At 38.2% G+C, this 18,093-nt stretch overlaps 2 pseudogenes across 2 annotated transcripts; one reads left to right on the plus strand and one right to left on the minus strand.

Annotated features, from left to right (window-relative positions):
* Positions 1 to 5,014: 5,014 nt before the first annotated feature.
* On the plus strand, positions 5,015 to 6,107 carry LOC308128321 (glutaryl-CoA dehydrogenase, mitochondrial-like; annotated as a pseudogene). The gene has a single exon. The product of its transcript is annotated as a glutaryl-CoA dehydrogenase, mitochondrial-like (transcript).
* Positions 6,108 to 15,635: 9,528 nt separating this feature from the next.
* LOC308128319 lies at positions 15,636 to 16,891 on the minus strand (annotated as a pseudogene). The gene is made up of 2 exons: positions 16,187 to 16,891; positions 15,636 to 15,644 (listed from the first exon to the last, which is right to left on the minus strand). The product of its transcript is annotated as an uncharacterized misc_RNA (transcript).
* Positions 16,892 to 18,093: the final 1,202 nt, after the last annotated feature.

The raw sequence follows: 18,093 nt of genomic DNA on the forward strand, positions 1-18,093 counted from the left end.
AGTGCGAGCTAGCCTGTGATTTGCGTTTCAGTAAGAGTTGCTAGAACGTTAAATTGGGGCTGGCCTTTCTAAGTGAAATATTACCTGAAAGGAATATTTTCAGATTTTAAAGAATTGCAGAAAGCAATCATCACTCTGACCTCTTACTGCTCAGTTAATTACTTGCTCTTATCATCAAAAATATGATACACCAACTCTTTTAATGCTTTTTCAGGGACCTAGTGGCTGATAGACCGGGAGGCCATAGTCCTAGTGATGACTAACTTTCCTCTTAACATTAGAAACATCTCTTTACCGATTTCCCCCTCATGCATAAGGAAACGATTAGCTGGAAGGAATTTGTAATTCAAACTTTTGAGCATACTTAAAGCTAAGTTCTGGTTCTTGATGCCATTAATGTTGTGCAGAATGGGTAGTTTTTATACAAGGGGAATAAGTGGTTTTAAGGCAACAGTAGATTTACTGCCACGCTTAAGAGTATCGATAGCAGTATTGAGTTGCTATTTAGACAACATGTATAAAATAAACAAAAAAGCTAAAATATTACGGCTATATTGAACTAATTCTGAAACGAAAATAGTTTCATAATAAAGATCTGAACTGAATTATAGAAAAGAAAGAAACCTTGTTTAGCCAAGCCTAGTCTATCTAAATAAACAATATTGCATAAATCATTCATGAATATATTACTGATCTAGCTCAATAAGATAAAAAACACATTTTAAATTGATGTGGAATCAAATGTCCTCGAAATATCTCATCGCTTGGATGAAGCATCGGCATGAAACCTTGTCTAGGATTGTGCCCTCCAACTCCTTTGATTTCTGGAAAATTGCCTCGAACTTACCTCGGGGGAATCGATAGCCAATCTTCTCAAAAATCTATCTGATTTCTTACTTAGGCCTGCGCATATCAAAATCTTCTTTCGTAAGACCCATGAATTCGTAGCTCTCAGGATACAATAAGTCGATTGCTTTTGGATCTGTTCCATAGTTCTGAGGGTCAGCAACTGAAATTTGTTCAGGAGGCTTTATGTCTAGCCTTACACTAGGTACACCAAACATCCGTCCTTCATCACCCTCCTTTGGGATATTTCTGCTCCCCACACGAGTACACCTTCCAAGATCTCTATCAGGCTATACCCCATACATAGTACTGCTCCCTCGAATACATTTTCCTGCATCCCATTCAGACTTTTCAAGGGGTTTGCCATAAGTGGTATCAGCGTGAACGTAGGGATTAGTCTGCCCCAAATTGGCAGGTTTTCCAAGAGGATCTTAAGCAAAATTGTCATGATCGATTTGATTTTTTGTGACAATCTTTGTTTTAGGAAAGCCTTCCTACACAATATCTGGGCGCATAATGCGATTCATGTCTTAACACTACCTGTCAACTTTTCCAAACCTGAAATCCGTAGCATCAACCGGCCATTTATAATCTCGCTTTATCTGCTCAGCAGGGCCGAAGCTCTTGTGAGACTTTAAATATTGTTGTCTGATCTCTTAGGTTTCTTAGAGATTAAGGCCTGAATTGACAATTTCTTTGCAATTGAACTAGTCGACCTCAGTATGCACTCCATACTTGAACTATTCCTGTTTGGTTACTTCCGGCAGTTTGTAATGCCGATCAATAGTGATTCCCAATGGCATCTTGTTCTTCGAATCGTACTTTTTTTCCTTCACTTCGTTAACAAACCCCTTGATCCCTTTTGTTTCCTCAGTGCTAAAGACTTATTAGGTGTGGTAGCCGACAGGAAGTTTCATTCCGTATCGATGGCACTCGTTAGGCATAGGATTGCCTACTGAGCCGTAATGGGGGATGTTGACTCCATGTTGCTGCTTGAATGATTTCCTCCCAACCCCAACCCCAACCCCAACCCCAACCCAACCCCAACCCCAACCCCAACCCCAACCCCAACCCCAACCCCAACCCCAACCCCAACCCCAACCCCAACCCCAACCCCAACCCCAACCCCTAGGAAAGGGATCTTTGTCCGTCTGTTGCATCAGTTATTAAAAAAATCAATAAATGTATATGAAAAAATGATAAACATGAAGTTCGGGTTAGTTTATATTTCATTATTACTGGTGATATATATTACAGACAAGGAAGGAATTGATGCTCATGAGATGTAACGAAGATATTCTCCATCTTCTTGTAGGAAGTCGTTCTTTATCATCTTTTATACCATAGCCTCCATTTGCGGCGATTATGGTCTGAATTTTTTCATTGTGATCGACACACGTTCTAACAACTCCTTATGCCGCATCTGCTTCTCCACCTTCATAATCTTTATCATCAAAGCTTGTATGGCAAACTACCTACCAGTATTTAAACTTTCATCTACTTCAAATCCTCAAACTACAGCATCACCAACCTGGACTTAATCCGTGTAGGGGCATAGCCTTTGTTGATACAAAACTAGCCTTTTTAAGTGAGTAACAGGATTTGATGCTTGACGAGGTATTGTACATATTGTTGCATGTTTGATTACTTGGTGTTGAATATGTGGGAGAGTGAAGATAGATTGGCTGGTCCGTTTTCTTGTAGGTGTATGATCATGGCCCCATGGATTCCGCAAACTTATAGTTCGTGAGGGGGACTGGTTTATTTATCGCTTTTGTATTAGAGAATGGCAACTCCAAGAGTATAAGAAAACTTGAGATCTCTCATGGCAGAAATCGACCGGTAAAAGGACTCTATTCTAAGCTGAATTTTCTCAATCAGAGGTAGCATAGGAATTTCTATCCAGAGGAGGTTAGGCCAGCTACTTTCAGTTAGGACCAAAAGTTCAGAAGTCATCGCATATTCTTTCCTAAACCTGATCTGGAGCTCAAACTTTCTTCTATATCAGTGAGCATTTTCTCAAGCACTGTGATCTACGATGCTCCAAACTCCTTTTTAAAAAAGGTCAATAGTCTCATTTCCTGCGAAAGCACTTATTTAGAGCAATTTGTAACAATCTTTTGGATAATTTGAACTGATGATGGATTAAAAAAACATCTTTGTCCCCTATAAAACTTTAGCAGACCAACCACCATGAGATGATGCTATTCCTAGGTGTCAGGAGGCAGGTCTTTTTTATAATGCAGGGCATCCACTGCAAGGGCAAGCATTTCTGCTAAGTTGATTTTGTGATCATCTTTGTACACTTTGTTTATGAGGTGATAAAAAGTGGAGAAGAATTTATTCTTGAAGATGTTGGATGGAAATGGGAAACATACATTAATTATCTTATCGTATAGCTGATGCAGTTCGTAAAGCTAATTGATGGCTTGAAGTTGGATGGAGATTTTGATAGCTTTGAAATCAGGGATTAGTTTCTAGCAATTCCGAAGTATATCTTCCTCAAAGATTTAGACAAGCCTTTCCTCTTCAGTTTTAGCAAACAAAATAGAAATCGATTTTACAAATGGGATATTGCGTTCCTCTAACGCTGCCTTAAACCCTTCAGGAGCAAATATCTTTTCCACCATACGTTTCAAAAAGATCTCTTCAAAATGCACTCTGATGCACTCGATCTGATCATTATCTATTTCATACCCACTATACGGTGAAATGTGAGTCCTCACGAAATGTTCGAGTCTCTCTTGGTATTCCAATATGCTTGCCACAATATCGAATACTGTCTATGAACTTGAATCTAATCGTGTTTGGTAGGTCTAGAATATGGCTTTGAAGACAAGTCCAATTCGACTGACCATGGTGCTGTAGTAAGTTTTCCGGGAGGTGTTGTTCAGAATATCATAGATTTGTTGGATAACCTTTCTAAGAAAGCCCCTTTCTAGTGGTTTTTGCTAAGCGAACAGAAACTCAATTTCTGTCTTTATAGCAGCATGAATTTATTTTTAATAGGCTTGCAACAAAAATGTCAATATCGTCTCTTCTGCCACTGCTTTCAAATTCGGTAGGGAATTGCGCACCACGTAACTTCGATTGATGTAGTTAAAGTATCTGGCTATTTGTTGACTATAATTTTCAAACGCTGAAAAAGTTTGTCAAGGAAATGATACTACTGATTGACAAGGTATTGATGCACTTTTTTAGGTATTCTCTGATAAGTGCCTGATAGCGAGTATAGAGCCATTCTGAGAGATGAGGGTATTTTTGATTGACAGCCAGTTCGTAGTTCCAATGGTAGATGGTCATCCACTCCTGGCTGGTGAGTTTAGATGGCTAGTCTTCTAAACAACCATTTATGAAGTCTATTATATCTTCAGTCTTGGTTAGAATAGGGATACAAGCCTTCGACCAATCTTCGTATGGTTTGCTTGGCGCTTCCATCCACAACTTGAATTATATTAAAGAATATCAAATAGACATGATTGAAGGAATCTACGTGACAGGGTTTGGCCCTTTTAATGGAGTGAAAAACAATCCCACTCAGAAGATTATTGAGACCCTTCAAATAGACCGGCCTAAAATAATCATAGATGCCTGTTGGCTGCCAGTCTCTATGAAAGCAGTGGAAGAATACATCTCTAATCAATAAAAGAACAAACTGAAGAATGTCTTATATCTCCATTTAGGAGTAGGAATAAATCTTTAGCTTGAAAGATGTGCGCACAACCTAAAGAATTTGGATGTAAAGATGAAGCTGGTTAGAGACCTATAGACTTGCCTATCTGTGATGATATGGAAAAGGAGGAGTGTATAAAGACTACCCTTCCAGTGTAATGGATCTGCGAGAAGTTGAACAAAAAAGACCATAAAATTACAGTTAGCAATAACTCAGGTCACTTCCTCTGCAATTACATTTACTTCAACAGTTTATATAGGCTCTCCACCGATACAGATTGCACAAGTCTATTCGTCCACTTCAACCCTAACTAAACACACACACAAAACATGTTGTTTGTATATGACCTACTCTCAATCCTCGACAAATTGAATAAAGAACACTGAAAAATATTTAATGTTATTCTGTGGTATCAAAAGAGCTTTTGCAAAGTTTGTGAAGTATAACTATAAAGACCCTCTGGCTATGGCGTCTTTACTCACTGAAGAGGAAAAGATGGTACAGAAATCAGCCCATGATTTCGCACAGAATGTGCTTTTGCCCAGGGTGATCGAAGATAATCGAAATGAAATTTTTGACCCCATCATCATGAAAGAAATGGGAAAACTTAACTTCCTGGGATGTACTCTTTCCGAATACGATCTACCTGGTGTTAGTTCAGTAGCCTACGGACTGATCAATCGTGAAATTGAATCAGTAGACAGTGCTTATAGATCAGCTCTCTCCGTACAGAGTTCGCTAGTGATACATCCCATCAACGAATTCGGAACGAAGGAGCAAAAGGACAAGTATATTCCAGGCCTTTCAAAGGGAGAGTTAATTGGATGTTTTGGATTAACAGAGTCTGACTACGGTTCAGACCCAGGATCAATGATAACAAGAGCTAAAAAAGTTGGGAACGAGTATGTTATTTCAGGCAGTAAAATGTGGATCACCAACTCCCGATTGCTGATGTTTTTGTCGTCTGGGCAAAAGATGACAAATAAGACATCAGAGGTTTCATCCTTGAAAAGGGTATGAAAGGACTGTCGACCAATAAAATAAATGGTAAATTATCTCTAAAGGCTTCGATAACTGGTGATATAGTTATGGATGAGGTCAAAGTCCCTGAAAGCCATATGTTTTCAACTGTGAAGGGGTTGAGGGACCATTTTCATGCCTGAATAATGCTAGGTTTGGAATTGCATGGGGAGTGATGGGAGCAGCTAACGATTGCTTCCTTCGAGCCAGGGAGTATCAAATGGACAGAAAACAATTTGGAGTACCTATTGCTTCTTTTCAACTTCCACAGAAAAAAATGACTGAAATGCAAACTGAAATTGCACTTGGCTCTCTTGCAGCTTTACAAGTCGCCCGACTCAAGGATCAGAACGCTTTGGCACCAGAAATGATATCAATGATCAAGAGGAACAATTGTATGAAGGCAATTGGAGTTGCCCGAGAGGCGAGGGATATGATAGGCGGCAATGGAATCGCTGAATAGTACCATGTCTTGAGACATGCGATCAACCTATAGACTGTAAATACATACGAAGGGACAAATGACATCCATGCTCTGATAATTGGACGAGCCACCACCGGTCTCTAGTCCTTTACCAAGGGCAAAGCATGAAATCATCATTGCCATTATCACTGTTGAAGATATAGTCTCCGTCTATTTATTGATTCTTCACCTTTGTAGCGAATCAGTAGTTTTGTATGACCTTATGCCAGAGCTTCATCCTATTCTTTTGACCATTCCACCAGCAGGTTACCCTTTAGACATTCTTACAGATCAGGGAAGTATCCACTGGTCCTATCAAGTGATTCTACAATATCATCAAAGGCTTTGTTGTGCCTCTCTGCAAGGATACCCAGGCAGTCCGCTAATTCTTTTACCGAGAGTTCTTAATCAGGCAGAGGATAAGGTAACTTGGGCTTGGGACGGATGCTCCTTAAGCTGTGAATAACTTCACTTAGGCTGTTTTACATTTTTAAATCAAACTCAAAGGCGCGTATTGCACAAAATGGACTATTAGATGCTTTGAGCCTGGGTCACGAGCATCTATAAAAGAGGACTATCTTCATTTTGTTTGTTGTGGTGATGCTGACTGGCAGTCTTATAACTCCTCCTACCTCCCTTCTAGACTACACATACTTTTAAGGCCTTGTTCTAAGTTTCAAGGTGATCGACCTTCTCCTTGAGCTTGTTCAACTTTTGCCTTAACGTAACAGCTTCTATTTCTAATTCTGTATTAATTGGACTATTTGTAGTGTCTGAACTTCTAGCTCAGCAAGCGGTAGTTAGTCCTCAAAATGGATAACTCGTCTTTTAGGCTTTACATCTACTGACTTGACTTTTCATTTATTGACAGTTTCTATAACAACTTGCCGTTCTCCTGCCGATTCTCTTTGGTTGTAGATAGAGTATATATAAAGCTTTGCTTGGATTGGTGTTGGCTGGGAATCCGGTCTGTGAAATCGATTTTGCGGAATGTCCGTTTAGAGCGGTCTATAAAGGACCTGGCTTCCTTATGCAGATCTTGAGCCATTTCAACGAGTGCATACTATTAGTTGGGAGTGAGTCTATTCTGCTGCAGGATCATGCACAGATCAATAACCCTGGCAAGAAAGGTCTATGAAAGTTGGTGAGCCTCAGGAGCAGGGGGTCTAAGCCTCATCGATTATCTCGCCAACGACATATTAATAACTTATAGATAAAATTATTCCTAAGCATATGTCATAGTTCACTTAGATGTAACTGTATAATGTCATTCTACTACTATCTTTTCTCTATCAGGCGGTAATGGAAAGTCAGACTTTATCAACTACTCTTTGATGTACTTCATGGGTTCATTCTTGCTTTAGATAGTGGTTTGATAATAAACTTCCTTGCTTTTTTTGGACTCTTTTTAAGCAGGACCACTTTAATTTTCTTATGTCTCCTGTTTTTTAACTTCAACTAGAGTATTAATTTCTTATTTACTTAGATATGACTGCATAATGTCATTCTACTACTATTTTTTCTCTATCAGGCGGTATGGAAAGTCAGACTTTATCAACTACTCTTTGATGAACTTCATGGGTTCATTATTGATAATGGCTTGATAATAAACTTCCTTGCTTTTTTTGGACTCTTTTTAAGCAGGACCACTTTAATTTTCTTATGCCTCCTGTTTTTTAACTTCAACTAGAGTATTCATTTTTTACTCTTACTGTTATTGAGTTTCAATGTCAAACATACTGCAGATCCCAAAACAATTATGCATATTATATTATTTAAACTCAGTCAATGCTTAGACTATTTTCTATCAATTAATGTTGTGACTTTAAATCTATCTTTTGTAATTGAATCGCGAGAGCCGTACAGACGTTTTCAGAGTGAGGAATAAAAGCTCAATTATTTTACATAAATATATATAAATTGGAGAATATGAAGTGGTACTATCATCTATACTACCTGATGCTGGTACTTTTCAGCTGTGTGGATTAGCTCACGGATATACTCTACATTTATTAGAACTGGAATGTTTATGCCAACGATTGCTGTTCGAGTGTTCTCTATCATCTTCATGATCATCACCTTCCTCTTCAACATCGCCATCGGACTCTACTTTTATTTCTTCATTTTGAGGAAGCCTACCCTCAACCGAGTGTACAGGCTATTTTCCTAACCCATCGAGGTTGTCAGCTACATAATGGCAAGCTGGACAAAGATCCTTTAGATACAGGTGAAGTATCAATAATTCTAATTGTATAGATACGAGTTCTAAATGGCTCATCCAAAAATAGAGAAGGTCGTGAAAGTGTCACAGATAGTTGAGTTGATGTTTTAGAATATCCCTCAGCTGATAATGCAGGGATACAACAACAGTCAGCGTGCGACAGGATGGTCCAATTTCGACAGATTCACCTTTGCCTCAAGTATAATAGCCTTCATTATATAAGCAGCTGGCATCTCATACTACATCAGCTTATATATAGATCACCGAATCAACCCTCATCAAGAAAATTGACATTTATATATCAGATTCAATATAAATGATGAATATACAACCACTACTAGTTCTGTTACCTTTTTCCTTAATCTCTCTGATCAGGTTAATCCTCAATTTTGTGTACCTGGATAAGAATAACTTGTCAAGCAGTCTGTAATCAGCCTACCTTTTCTTCTTGTTGCTCCCTATCTTTTACAATATGCTAGTGAGCTCCATCTTAGCTTACAAAAGGTACAATAGCATCAATACCAACATTCTAAAACTATTCTATGTATTCACCCTCTACTTCGTGATCTAGATTATATTTGGCCCTGGTCGTCATCGAGCTAGGCTTTTTCTAACTATTAGTAAATTTGTATTCATAAAATAATTAGTAAAAAATCTCCTTTAAGAAATACGTGATGCACACCAGAATGGTAAGAATGTTGTTGGGTGATTTCTGGCTGATCATCATCATGTACATATACAACAGTGACAACTAAAAATGGAATGCCTTTAATAACACAGCGTTTGCCTTCATCATTCTCAACATCATCAAATTTGGGATCCTAGACATCATGCTTGGTAGAAAATTAAACCATTAAACGATTCAAATAAACATACCTTCAAATAAACATACCTAACTGAACTTTTTAAAGAGTCAATATGTTCTGCTCCATTTGTCAATATGCATCGGGTTCTTTCTGATGTGTTTAGATCTAAATTAAATTAAATAATATTCATTTTTCATATTTTGGTACCCCAGCCATTGGAAGAGTTCAATCCTACGTCTTCCTCGTTTTGTCCGGTGCAACTCGAATGATAGAGATGAAGTAACAATTAATCATCAAACATTGTGCAAATTATTTACCTTGCGAATAACCCCAATTTTCATAATTAGGATATGAATTAGTGCAATCGTGTTGAAAAACATCCATTAGTTGATCATTCAATATTAAAAGCCTGTGAATATTAGTTGAATATCGATGATGCTTCTAACTAAGCTAACAAATGTTCTTCTTGCCTTCTTGCATGAAAAATGGAAATCTCATGTTCTCAAATAACAAACCCAATAGATATATCATTCTAAATTATATGAATTGCATCGATTAGACTGTCTTGATCCTTCACCAGGAAATACAGCATCTTAAGGACTAATTAACTGAATTGTGCAATACCATCTCCCTTAACAAAAGGGCTATCCTTGTCTTAGGGGAAAAGGGAACTACCCGTAGAGACCGTGATTTGCAGAACTGTCTAACACTCCTCTACGATTTGAACCAGGACCTGCTCTAAAAAAACACCCTCATTATAATCAAAAGCCAAAGCCTCCTCTTATAAAGTTACAAGCTAATCAGAGTTGCAACTTAAGTCTTAACTTTAGCGCACGAACTACAATTTCACCATTCAACAGCACTAATTTTTGTAGGAAAAGAAAACACTATATTAATTGCTTGACAAAATGGCCACCTCAGCTACTAGCTACAGACCCTTCTCATAAAATTCCATCACTAATATGAAACTTCATACGTCAATGGACAAACTTGAAACAATCTAGACTGAGCCAAGCAACCCAGCTTACTAAAACACAATGCTGAAGAGGTAAGTAGAGCAACTGAAAAAAAATAGTGGCAGAGCTCACTTCGGTAAATAATCGACTAGCAGGCAGCAAGATCAATCCTGTGACAGGGATGCGAAGGAAAACTGTGCCTTTCAAGGAGGGGATAAGACAATTGAAGATGGAAGAGTTGTATCATAAGTTGATAAGTAGGTCAAAAACAGTTAGTTATATAAAAACTAATTGATTGCAAGCTTATTATATGTCTATAGAATACTAATGATTATAATGATAGGATTCACTCCGATTAGGATCCCGACGATTGGTGCTAGACTGTTGCGACAGTCAGTTCAGTTATCAATTTAGCAGCGACCAAACCACATTTGCTCCTATAGGTCGTGCTCTACCACTGGAGTGTATAAAATCTTTCTATCCGACTGTGAAAAGATTCCATTTAATTATTATGAAAAATTGGGTGCTTCATCTTATGATGGGGATGATGGAATTTACACCAGATTGAGGTCAAGGAAGTATGGGGGAGTCTAAAGGGTCCAGCAGAAATCTTGTGCAACTATACTTAGAAAAGGAAGGAGAAAGAAATTACTGCCATCACTGAACTGCTCAAACCCTGTACTTCTTAAAAAGGTAAGTTTTGACCTTCGACAGAACGATGTGCTGGTGTATATAAAAGGGCGTAAAATAAGCTGATAATTTTTTAAGATTAAAATTTATTTTAATAGTAACCTTGCTATATTTTCATTTCAATCCAATTTACTGCTCTTGATTATCAGTGAATGTATCAGTCTATTGTAACCTGGTAAGGAGAAGCAGCTGAATGAATATCGAGAAAATAGGAGTTACCTCTAACAATGCAATGCAATACTAACAGTCATTGGAAAATTGTAAATCAAATGCATAAGGCAAGTGAATCAGAGAAGAGGAAGAAGAACGAACAATAGATACCTTTAAATATAACGGTCAAGTCCCAACTAGGCTGAAAAGACTCTTTCTCCTTTGACTAATTATCAGTTTGATTTTTGCTTTTTCTTTAAAAACTGATTTCTTTAAATGGATTATAATTGACATAAATAGATGACAGTATAAAATGATGAAATCTTGGGGGTGTCATCTATCATCGGCCCAGCTTTTTGGCCAATCCTTGTCGACTCGCAGCTAGGTCTTATTCCGCCATGTCAAAAATTACTTTCTCCAACACTATCAATGCTGGCTTGAAGGGTCGAGTGTTGGTTATCGTCACCTTTGGTAATACTCCATCAAGATACTCGAAAATCGCCTTGTGCATATTGTAATTCGAATCCGAGTACAGGTGAATCTCTTTCACATTCGCGCGTATTCTAATATAGTTCAGTTTGAAGGCAAATTTGCTGGTGAGGCTTAGCACTAGCTGGTAAGCGGTATTACGATCTAGTTAGATGAATCACTATCTAGTCAGTATTCTCACTAGCTGGTAATCAGTTGACTCGCTGGTAAGTATTATCACATGCTGGTCAGTCTATTTACAAACTGGTTAGTGGCATCACTAACTGATAAGTAGTATGACTTGCTTGTCAATAGTATAACTTGCTGGTCAGTAGTCAAACAAACTGGTCAATAATACGACTTGCTGGTAAGTATATCACGTGCTGGTTATGGTGTTACCATGCTAAGTGCAAAACAAGTGGTAGCTTTTACAAGCCATGCTCATCAAGTCGTTTGGAGATAGTGCTCCAAAATTCTTAACGAATAATGAGCGGCGGCACTCTAGACAAGTCTACTTACTGGTGATCTAAATAATCTTACTTTTATTCTTTGGATTTAGGGTCGTCTTTCATATTGTCTGTTAGCTTTACTTGAAGGTCAAGGTTATACTCCTTAGCGTTTAGTAACTCTTTACGCAGTTGTTGAATCATTTAATTTAATCGTTTGTTTTGATCCTTCAATAACCGTTTTGTTGTTCAACAAAACGAGAAGACTGGTAGCTACTCTAACCAGGAGTATCACCCTTGGCCTACAATTCCTTCATTCTTATGTAGACAGCCATGTGATAATCAATCTCTCTTCTTCTATCCTCAGAATAACCACGAAGATCTTTTATCAGAGCCTTGACAGAATGGTTGAAAACAAGTCTTTTATTTGTGAGTTATACTCAGTAAGGGGGGACTTGTTACTTTTGGCAAACCACATTTCAATGGCTCTCTTCTCGTAGGTAAGACCATCGGAAGCCAACACTGGCTAGACAAAAAGCTGACGAGTTAGGGGGCAGTACAAGTGGTGAGGCAGATCATCTACCTCTTCTTCCTTAGCTTATTTCTTTGCATACTTCTCCATTGATATAATGATATAATGATATAATGATAGAATCCAAAAGCTTGATTTCAACACATGATGAGCAGTAGCCATTGATTATAGAGGGTTATCGATTGAAATAAAATTACTTGTTCTGTTCCCGGTTGCCTTAACTTGATCTATATTTATTGTCTAAAGAAGTTGGTCATTTCATGGATTTGTCCCAGTTCGGGTTTAAATGTAAAATTTCAAAAACCTCAAATCAGAAAATAAAGGATGGCAATGATCTCTTGATGAAGCAAACACCTTCTCTTGGAAGAATGCAGGCACTACAGATCTCAAGTATCTTTCTTCGATAACATATCAAGTCGATAAGGCATCACGATAGAAAGAATAATCAGGAATTAATTTTAGGATGTCATCCTTGAGATCGATGCTTGTACATTCCTTTATTTAAAATAGCTAACATTTATATTATGGTATCGTATCTTACTGAATACGAAATACATCTCAAAGAATCTGAACTGGGACAAATTGATGAAATGGACAACCTCTCCAAAAATAATGTCCAAAATAATGATACCTTTAACTTCTTGTTGAAATTCAACTTTGGCATCTATCATTATATCTAATGGATAATAAGTAGTAGCCCAAGAAGTAGGCATCCAAGGAGATTGGACAGCAAGGCAGTATGGCGGACTGTCTGTTGCAGGACATGGAGGAATTCTATACCCAGACGGCAGTTATGCCGATTCTAAAAGCCCATAGAAGGCTAAATGAATCCTCTTGATAATCCTCTTTCCCAATCTAATGAATACGGCCCTTGATGGCTTTTTACCAATAAGAAGTTTGTCCCTTACCACCTTTATTAATAGTACATGCTTATATATGGCCGACTAAACCATATCATTTTAGATCTGCCAAGTTTATTCCTTCATGCTTAACAATTCTATGAGAGATGTCAAGCCTTTAATGAATTATTTTAAGATTATGATAATAAGATACAATAGCGTGCTGCATAAATCAAACTACCATCGATTTATACAACGACAGGATACATTAACAGGATGATTGTTTTGAGGCATCGATTATCGTTTTAGCTTTGTGGGGGGTCGACCTTCAGCTAGTTTTCATCGCTAGTGCCAAGAGTTGTTCATCTCCAACGCTATAGTCGTTCTTCTTGAAAAGGGTTGTGTGTTGGTTATTATCAACTGTTATAATGTCTTCTCCTTGTTAAGATAAGAAAAAAAGTGTTTGTTGATACTGTAAACCGAATTCCCATACATGTGAAGCTCTCGTATATATGCGTGCTGTGCAATTAAGTTGAGCATGGAGCCTAACGGCTGTTGAGATTTATCACAAGTTGGTTAGAGGTATCACAAATTGATTAATTGCATCACGGGCTAATGAGTAGATGACTTGCTGGTAAGTAGCATCACAACTAGTTAGTAGATTCACAAGCTGATGAGTGGTGTCACTCACTGATGAGTTGTATGACTCACTGGTCAGTAATCTAACGAACTGGTAAGTAGTCTGACGAACTGATAAGACTTCCTGATAAGCATGGTGGTGGGGTTACTTCGCTAAGTGCAGAACAGATGGTAAAAACTAAGATTGGAAGGCCTGCCTCTTACTTTCTTCTTTATTTTATTGTTTCTCTATCGTCTTATAATATGTTCCTCATTGTTTTCCTTATTCTCATTCTAACATTTCCTTAGCAATCAATTTCCCATTATAGATGAATCTTGATGAGGCGATGTCCAGGTTTTGGATATGAACAGATGAATTTCAACAAAGTGCAAAGTGTTTAACATATCATTTGGTGTTAGCCATTTATTATCATTCATGCTGTTGATCTGTTGTGTTATTATCATTTCATTGAATTGTCCATTTCGGGTTTCTCATGATGTAAAATCAAAGCAGCCATGAAACAAGAAAGAAAAAGATAACCATAATATCCTCCAAAGCCACAAACCTTTTCTTGATGATGTCATCTGAGCGCTACAAATCCCCCAGATAAGTTTATCGTCAATAAAATGCGTCATTATAGGTCATAATCAAAAGAGTCGATGAAGTTTTATCTTGCAATGCGTTATAAGGCATCTCGATAAAAACTGATCTAGCGTATAAATTTTGGGATGATAGCGCCTTTGAGGTTAAGAGCCCCATGCTACATGAATCTCTGACAGTCCTCTATTCCGATTTTTGATGAATGCATCGCCACAAAATCCAGGTCGTTTCTATTCTTCAATATTTTAAAGGCCCTGCCAAATAAATCTGATCTTTGTACATGCCCTTCAACTATCTAGTATCAGACAGTCCTCGCTTCACCCTCACCACCTCCACCCATCTCTAATTGGGATTAGGTACAAAATCCTCTAGCTCCTTATATAGCTCACTAAAGGTGCTGACCCTTGCCTTAGCTGCTGCATAGTATCTTAAGGCAGGTAGGTACAGCATAGGAGGAATATCAGTGTTGCATAGTTCAATTGTTTGGTTTAAACAAGCCAAGCCCTCTTCTTCGCAGAGGCAGGGCTGAATAGAGTACGCTTTCCTTTTCTTGTAAAATATTTGATTACGTTCATTGAACTTGCGTACAATGTGGGTGCCAATCTAGTGATGTAGTACGCCTGTGATGTTGATCTAGCTGTAGTCTATTGGCCTGCGTATAACAATTTTGCTTGACAAGGTTTTATTATTGTGGATAACACTTGTTCGCACCAATGCTTTCTCATTGAACTCGACCGCCACTTGGCCTGCCAGTCCAAGTTCTTCAATATAGTTTTAAAATGCAGCTTTAGTCTTTTCTTAAGAAAGTCTTTCCCCTCGGCTGATCAAATTCCAGAAATGGGTTTCTTTGCAGCGTAATAGTATCCTTTCAGAGAGTTCGAGAAACGCGGTGTCAGGATCAGCGTCTTCTACGGTTAGATCTGCTGATGAATAATAAAATCGTGGGTTGATCGTCGGGTCTTTAAGAAAAATCAATCTCTGCTCTTAAAGGTTGAGTGGCTTGATGTCGGACAATTTCGAAATCGGGCGCTATCTGCCAACCGTTTTCATTTTGGTTTCTTCTTCAATATACCTAAACAAAGTATTTTCTTCAACCGAGGTTTCAACAAACCCTCCCTCATCTTAGTCAACTTGCCACCGCCTTTCTTCCTCACAGTCCCTTGAATTAAGCATTATAATATAATATTAGTTATTCATGAAAGAGAAAGAAAGATATTAGAAGTGTGGCTCAATAGGAAGATCAGGTCTGCTTAGTAAATTATAAGATATTCAAAAGCATAACAACCCCTTTTAACTTTCTCATCTTCTAGCTTCCCTACAAAAAGTAGATTGTGGATATGTCTTAAACAAGTAAATTAAGTAGAAGGGCTGGATTTAATAATACCGATAAGACCTAAGCAGCACTCCATCAACTGACACATCCTCCATCCATAACTAGCACATCCAGATCCCACCGGCTCTCTCTACCCAATCTTTCTTATTGAAGGCTTTTAAAAGACAGCCTTTATACAAGACAGGATCAAGATAGATATTAGAGTGGAGGCGGCTGATGATGGAGAGAATCGTGATTGAGGTGCAAGGCGATATAGTGGAAAGATTGAAGCGATGGATGAGTAGAGGGTTTATAACCAAGTGTAAATAACCGCTAGAGATTAAAGTCGCATTAACAGAGTTTATATCAAATACGACTTGTTTCTTATATATAAAACTGTTAGCCTTATAATAAATATTTGTATTTTATGAATCTTATTGCGCGTTCTTTACTCATTTTCTTGACAGGCTGTGGTGTGAGCGTCTAACCCTCCATGAAACTGGACATTTCAGCAGCATGAAAGTGCATTCTAAGTCCTTACTCACCTTCATCATGGCTCCTTTATTATCAAACTCTCCACAATAATTTGGTGCTGAAAATAAAGTGACCAGTCTTTTATCATCAAAAAACTAGTAGCCATCCTCAACTACTTGATGCGCTCTAATCACCACTTAAATATCTAGACTCTGCATGAACTTTTAGAGCTGGCTCTCTCCGAAAACATAACTCACTCCTCTTTCTTAGTTGTGCTAGTAGGAGGGTGTGCCGGTCTTTGGATCTGACCACAATAGATCACAAAGTAAACCCTATTTCGGGACTTCTGTTGGTCTTAGCAGCTTTTAAATCTGTTCTAGACAAGTTAAGAAAGGTGAGATCCCACCATGCATGCACAGCATCTTTTCCTTTATTATGGCAGAGACAGGTAGGACATTAAAACACTAGCCAAACAACTTCCAAAGTCTAACAGAGACCCTTCTTTTGCACTCATCATAGAATCCGTAGAGATGGTTTATTTGTGCGGATTCGTGGTTACCTCTCAGCAAAAAGAAGTTCTCCGGGTATTTAACTTTATAGGCAAGAAGGAGACAGATGGTTTCGAGTGAGTTTCTGCCACGGTCCACGTAATCTCCTAGAAAAAGGTAATTCGCTGAAGGAGGGAACCCACCCATTTTGAATAGTCTGAGGAGATCTTCAAATTGTCCATGAACATCGCCACAGATATTGATAGGAGAATCAAGTGTCAATATCATCGGCTGTTTCTAAATGATGCTTCTGGCCTTGACAATAAGTCCTTCGATAGCCTGCTCGCTTATCGGTAAGATCTTGCAATCACAGTTCAGAATAAGGTCGATGATCTAGTCTAGATCCAGATGCCTGTATTTCTAATATTTAAGTTCTTAATTTGAATGCGTGACCCTATTAATAGGTAAGTACGAGCCCCTGTATCGGTTGTATTATGTATATTTCATATGTAATTTGTAATGCAGGTCATCTAATCTTGACAGGCTCTCTTGATATCATGCTTAGCCTGACCAACCGATCTCTACTCACATGAAAGCTACGTTCATTGCTCATCGGTGATAAAGAATGTAAGTGGATTCGACTCTGTCTTCTGTTAATCGATGATCGAGAGGCCTCTTTTTTTGAAGCTGAACGATCTTGTTTCAAGTTTATGCTTACCTTTTGGATTGGATAATAGCTTTGATACTCTAAACGATGAGTAAATTTATGTGGCGAGGCATAGTTGGGTCGATCCTTTTGTAATGGACTAGCACTTTTATACTTTAACAGTGATGCACTTTTCAAAAACAAACTCTAATCGCGTTGCTTCTTCGTTTGTAAATACTTTAATCTCTTACTCTTCCATTCTCCCACTTCATTGGGTACATAATTGTCAATTTCATTAAAAAAAGGATGGCCCAACAGTTCATTGGCTGAGGATCTCTTCTTTGCTGGGACTTGTAGCATTTTAGTAATCAGGTCCAGGGCATCGCTAGATAGCTATGGAAAAGCCTTATGGAAATTACACATTGGAAAGGGGTTTAGTATGATGCCCATTTTTTAAGCCAGCTAATAGCCTTCTGGCCATTCCTAGCGAGAAGGTGTGCCTAAGATTTGTAGTTCTTTTATGAGTTGGTCAGTGGAATCATCTCCTGGGAAAGCCTCTTTAGACTGCAAAAGTTCAACCATAAGGCAACCCAGTGCAAAGATGTCTATTTCAGGGCCATAACTTTGACTCCTCAAAAGTATTTCAGGAGCCCTGTACCATCTTGTCGATACATACTCAGTCAGCTGTGAAGACTCTATCTGCCTGCTGAGTCCAAAATCAGTCAGTTTTACAGACTTTGTCTGCTTATTAATCAGTACATTTTCAGGCTTGAGATCCCTATGCATGAAATTATGAGAATGCAGATGTTCTAGAGCCAGCAAGATCTGATAAATAACACATTTC

This window comes from Lipophrys pholis (assembly GCF_963383615.2).
Source record: "Lipophrys pholis genome assembly, contig: SCAFFOLD_255, whole genome shotgun sequence".
Taxonomy (NCBI): Eukaryota; Metazoa; Chordata; class Actinopteri; order Blenniiformes; family Blenniidae; genus Lipophrys; species Lipophrys pholis.